This window comes from Salmo trutta, chromosome 30, assembly GCF_901001165.1.
Source record: "Salmo trutta chromosome 30, fSalTru1.1, whole genome shotgun sequence".
NCBI classification, from domain to species: Eukaryota; Metazoa; Chordata; class Actinopteri; order Salmoniformes; family Salmonidae; genus Salmo; species Salmo trutta.
The window spans coordinates 20530509-20536734 of record NC_042986.1 but is presented as its reverse complement, the minus strand read 5'-3'; the positions used below and the strand labels follow the sequence as shown (position 1 = coordinate 20536734).

At 38.5% G+C, this 6226-nt stretch overlaps 1 long non-coding RNA gene across 3 annotated transcripts; it reads left to right on the top strand.

Annotated features, from left to right (window-relative positions):
• Positions 1-752: 752 nt before the first annotated feature.
• Positions 753-5200, top strand: LOC115168193 (uncharacterized). 3 transcript variants are annotated; one of them, XR_003870630.1, is made up of 4 exons: positions 753-1728; positions 2248-2318; positions 2475-2608; positions 3599-5200. It is a non-coding gene; the product is annotated as an uncharacterized LOC115168193 (long non-coding RNA). The 3 variants fall into 3 exon arrangements; XR_003870631.1 differs by having other exon boundaries at positions 755-1604; XR_003870629.1 differs by lacking the exons at positions 753-1728; positions 2248-2318 and having other exon boundaries at positions 2330-2608.
• Positions 5201-6226: the final 1026 nt, after the last annotated feature.

Sequence of the window (6226 nt, the reverse complement as noted above, 5' to 3'; positions counted from 1 at the left end):
TCAAATAAGCATGCCCCATTAAAAAAAATGTAGAACTAAGAACAGATATAGCTCCTGGTTCACTCCTGACTTGACTGCCCTTGACCAGCACAAAACATCCTGTGGCATACTGCATTAGCATTGAATAGCCCCGCAATATGCAACTTTTCAGGGAAGTCAGGAACCAATATACACAGTCAGTTAGGAAAGCAAAGACTAGCTTTTTCAAACAGAAATTTGCATCCTGTAGCACTAATTCCAAAAAGTTTTGGGACACTGTAAAGTCCATGGAGAATAAGAGCACCTCCTCCCAGCTGCCCACTGCACTGAGGCTAGGAAACACTGCCACCACCGATAAATCCACGATAATCGAGAATTTCAATAAGAATTTTTCTACGGCCGGCCATGCTTTCCCAGCCAACAGCTCTGCGGTGAGATCTCTATACAAAAAAACTGTCCAACCGCTAGAGCCAGGATTCTTACAGTGTTAAAGTTCAGTGTCTAATTTAACTGATTAATGCTTAATATATGCTATAACGACAACTTACACTGTCATAAATGCTAGGACAGAAAAGTAATGTTTTACGTCACACAATTTTGGACAAATCCATCAAGACACCAACCATGAGAAAGGGTTAAACAGGTTTTAAATCAACTGCTGAATTTTATTGAACATAGCTTTTAATGTAATGACATGAGAAAAAAATCTGATTATTATAAATGACAAGCTGTAACAAGTTGTCCAGTGTAGGAAATCCTCACTGGTACTCTAGTTTATAGAAAGACCCACACAAGTTATAATTTGTACATCCAAGTTTCAGACAAGATTCACCAGCAGCATCTAGGCAATACACATAAACTGTATAGGCATAATGCCTGTGATTTTTCAACAATCAACCAGCATTAGTTTCAGTGATGTCTGATCAATGTCAATAAATGAAAAAACAGCTTATATGTATACTACACTAGAAGGAACACTCAAACAAACCCATGAGGCATAGCTCAAGCATAGGGGTACATAGGATTCATTTTTGAGTAACAGAGTATATTATCACATATCCTGTATGGTTGGATAGACAGTGATAACCTCATTGTCCCAAAACAGAACAAATTAAAATAAAATAAAAGCTGCGGCCGATAGGTTTTTGGGGCTCCAAGACAGAAGCACTACAATGATGTTTGTCGCTAGGAAATGTCCCGCCCTCACAGGAGGCTTCTGAGCCTGTGTTGGGACCTGATTAGAATTAGGGTTTTACAGAAAAGCAGATTGATTTTGTTTGGTTAATTAATTTTTTGAGTAGTTAGTATGATATTTTTATTTTTACCCAAATGTTAAATTGGCTATCATTATCCACTCGCATTGTAGCTGGCGGAATGCACATTTAATTGTTGCGAACGCCATTATACCATAGAAGAAGATCACCACAGTTTTTTTTTTTTTTTTTTTATGTTTGTTTTTTATCATGTCCGTGTGGTGTTATGTGGCTGGCTGTACTAATTACAAACAAGTGCAAAAATGTGTTACCTTTTAACGGTCTACCTACCAGAGATTCTGCAAGTAGTTGCGGTTATCAAGAATAACGTTACCAACGATTATCTGCGGGGGTTTCAGGCTGAATTGATGGGTAATGCATTTCGACGACAGCTGAGAAGTGATGTGATACTATCGATATACTTTCCTTCACAACAAAATGGAAGATTCTCAATTAGAATTAACCTAACGTTAGCTAGCCTAGTTGGACTAGCTGGGTAAGTTAGCTAGCTAACGTTACAGTCCTATTGAACTCTGAAAGCCATCAGCTAACGTTAAATCATATCGCTAAGTTATCTTTTAGTATACACTGTCAATCAATTATGCTTATGGTTGCCATGGTAATCACTGCTAGACTGGTAGCTAGCTAAGTTCCCTTTAGCAGGGTGAACATGTTTGTTTGTTCATTCTGATGCTAGCTAATGTTACTCTTATTTGGTATTTCAATTTGGTAGCGACCCATTCACCCTTGTGTTGTAAACACTATGTTATTAAAAATAGAATTGTCGATATAGCTAACTCACGCTCTGTTCGTGTGTTGGTATTAATGATGAATGTGTATAAACCGTCTATAGTTGGCTAACAATCGTGGTGACAATTTAGTGACGCTAGTTAGCTAACAGCAAACTGACAATATTGAAATGTCCATGTTCGGTATGCTTAGTTAGCCAGTCTAATAGAGATCAATACAATTGTTGGGATGGTTAAGTTGTGTATTGTTCTATATTTTGTTGCAGGTGGTATAGAATCTTCCACCATGATGCGCGCTAGCTCAGCACAAGGTGAAGGCAAGTTAGCTCAATTTACAGTAAGTATGGTATTAACATGAATTGGGTAATGTTTGTGTTATGGGTTTAGAGGTAGCTTGAGGACCACAGAGTACCTTCCTGACCATAGTTTACCCCTCCTCTCTTTTTACCTTTTTCTTTTTGTAAAACTCTGGTTATCCGGAGTCATTCCACAGTGTCCTGCTGTTAAAATACCCCAAAGCACGGGCATTTTGGGAACACAAGCATGAGGGAGTGGACACACCTTGCGGTTATGGAGCACAACAAGATTGTGGGACAGAAACCAGCAAGGGACACTGAAACTACAACAGTAATGACAGAACCACCTCATTCTTCTCTCTGCAGAAAACACAATAAATACAAAGACATGTCTACAAAATTCCCATGCAAAGGGCTACTATTGACAAGAATAATTTGTCAAAGTCAATGGGCTGGGGGGTGTTTACAGAGAGTATTTTGAGATGAGGAAGGGGATTTTGGTTCTGCTTAGACAGTAAATATATTGTTAGTGGTGGGAAAATGACCCAATTGTCATACTTGAGTAAAGGTAAAAATACCTTAATAGAAAATGACTCAAAAGTGAAAGTCACCCAGTACAATACTACCTGAGTAAAAGTCTAAAAGTGTTTTGGTTTTAGATATACTTAAGTATCAAAAGTTAAAGTATAAATCATTTCAAATTCATTATATTAAGCAACCCAGACGGCACCATTTTTATTTACGGTTAGCCAGGGGCACGTTCCAACACTCAGACAACATTTACAAATGAAGCATGTGTTTGAGTCTGCCAGATCAGAGGCAGTAGGGATGACCAGGGATGTTCTCTTGATGTGTGTGAATTGGACCATTTTCCTGTTCTGCTAAGCATTCAAAATGTAACAAATACCTTTGGGTGTAGTACATTTTTTGGAGTAAGAAGTACATTACTTTCTTTAGAAATGTAGTGGAGTAAAAGCTGTCAAAAATATAAATAGTAAAGTACAGATACCCCTAAAAACTACTTTAGTAGTACTTAAGTACTTTACACCATTGTGTATGAGAGCGATTAAGGTAACATTTCTCCTCAATCTCCATACACAACAATTCATACTGTGTAAGGACTTCCTTTCAAAGACTTTTCCCACTTCCTTGAGCCCGCCCCAGCCCATTCACTTTCCTCTCAAAAGCAGCTCTCAACGTTCCCTAAACAATACGCTAGCTGGTCCCATTCGGTTGATGCCTTTACCACCAAAGGCGTGTTGCCCTACATCCCTTCCACAAAAAGTGTAAAATGCTAACACCACAACCATGTCTTTTCCAGGAGATGTGCAGTACCAGGAAATATTCTGCAAGAGGACCAAACAGTTGGTGGTTAAGAAGCCCTACATCACTTTCGGCAGAGCCTTATCCAACTGGCCATTCACCACAGACAGGATAAGCCCATCGCCATAGCACAAAGAGTCTCCACTTCCCCAGTGCACCATGCCAAACACAATTGCCAGTGTACCGAAGCCAGATAAAGGACTATTGCTGCATTTACACAGGCAGCCCAATTCTGATATTTCTCACTAATGGGTCTTTTGATCAATCAGATCAGATCTGAAAAAGATCTGTTGTGAAACAATATTAGAATTGGGCTGTCTGTGTAAACGCAGACAGTGTGGCTCAGCATAAGATCATGTAGAACACACTGGAGGATGGCTCATAATAATGGCCAGGACGGCGCAAATGGAATGGTATCAAACACATTGAAACTATGTGTTTGATGTATTTGATATCGTTCCACTCTAGCCATTACCACGAGCCCTTCATCCCCAATTAAGGTGCCTCCAATCCTGTTCCTGGAGAACTACCCTCCTGTAGGTTTATGCTCCTACCCTAGTTGTAACTAACCTAGTTCAGTTTATCAACCAGCTAATTATTAGAATCAGGTGTGCTAGGTGAGGGTTGGAGTGAACCTACAGGATGGTAGCTCTCCAGGAACAGGGTTGGAGAGCCCTGATTTAGAACCACCATCAAATAAATATAGATATTTTCTATTAGTCTTTTAAATTTGTCTGCCCTCATACATTCACAGAAGACATGTATATTAAAACTGTACAGGGCTCTGTAGCATCAAACAGATGCTAGACATTCAGATATCCTCTGTAGACTCGCTACAGATGGGACTTATTCACCATAGTAACCACCTTAACCAAGCCTCAGAGCGTCAGGGACTGACTGGGCCAACCCAACAGCAGGTCCCTCACAATGAGGGGTGGGCTTCAGCTTAGCACACAATTCTAAAACCACATGAGTGGGCTTGGACTATATGGAGATTAGCATAAGTGCTATGTACTGGTTGTGCATCCCACCTAAACTTATCTGTAATTACTGTATTGGGCTGTAGTTCTGCTCTTGTTTTTAGTGTATTTTTTAAAAATACTATGCATTTTTGGTGTCCTGTTGTGCATATAAAATATGCCATAAAGCAATGATGCCAAAGCTGCGCAAATATTTGGAACTCATTGTACAAGATGAGATGTTATATTTTACGTAATTTATTTAAAAAATATATATATATATGCATAATATGTGCAGTAGAGTGGGAAAGCATGGATGAGAATAAAGACTCAGAAGTTGTGGCACCCCTTTGGGTGGGTCATAGTGCAAAAACATTTTGGGGACCATGGATACAAGCAACACATACTCCCTCTGTTGGACTCCTATGATAAAGCACTTGCATCACTAAGTTACTGTTGCTGAAAGAACATTGTTTGAACATAATTGCATTGTTCGTAATAACGTTGAAAACGACTAATTCTCTCTCAGTTGTAAAGTACCTGTAGATTAACTATAGACAGACCGAATCAACAAAGTGGTAATGAATAGTATAGTGATCTGGATGCACCTTTTTTAAATAAACAGATTTGGTGTAACATGACAAGGGGATGGAATGGAGTACAACTTCTATGGAGTCATTTGATGGCACAAAAAAAACGAATGATTTTTTTTAAATATCCAGAACACATGGTCTGTTTTTCTGCCACCATCAGGGAGCGCTATTTCCACTTTAACCTCAACTAGCCTGGACCGCAACTCTTCGCAATTTGATGTGTTTATTTTGTTAGTTGTGAGGACGACGCTTCAATGGCACTTTTGTTTTGAAGAGAAAAGTCAAGCGAAAGGTTGATGCAGCGTTTAGCTAGTTACCTACGGAGGTTGACTAGCTAGGTGGCTTGCTTAGTTGCTGCCTCAAGCTGAAGTATACTGAACAAAACTAAAAACACAACATGCAACAATTTCAAAGATTTTCCTGAGTTACAGATCATATAAGGAAGCAGTCAATTTAAATAAATAAATTGGGCCTTAATCTATGGATTTCACATGACTCGGCAGGGGTGCAGCCATGTATGGTCCTTGGAGGGCACACATCTAGTACAAATGTTGGATTACATAATGAATAGTGCTTAACAATTTGTGCTTTTTGAAGTCGTTTATGTTCAATTATTAAAATAATCACTGTTTTCAATTTCAATAATTTTGTAGACAGTAAATGCACTATGCATTATGTGGGTTGAATGCTACAACACAAAATAAAACAAAAGTAGTGTCTGCCCATTACTGCTTATCACTTATTAACCATAATTTATTCACATTAATATTTGTTTTATTTGATACATTTATTTTTTAATTCCAAGTCATCTCATCTCTATAGAGCTGCTGCCTTTGCTGTCTGACAAATTCACTATTTTAGTAGTTCTTCAAAGTAAAAAAGACATGCTTTTATATGACTGCTGAATGCCAAAGTATCAAACACTTATATAATGTATTTTCAGGTAGGATACCAGTGGTGTAAAGTACTTAAGTAAAAAGTACTACTCAAGTAGTTTTCTGGGGGTATCTGTACTTTACTATTTATATTTTTGACAGCTTTTACTCCACTACATTCCTACAGTGTCTTGCAAAA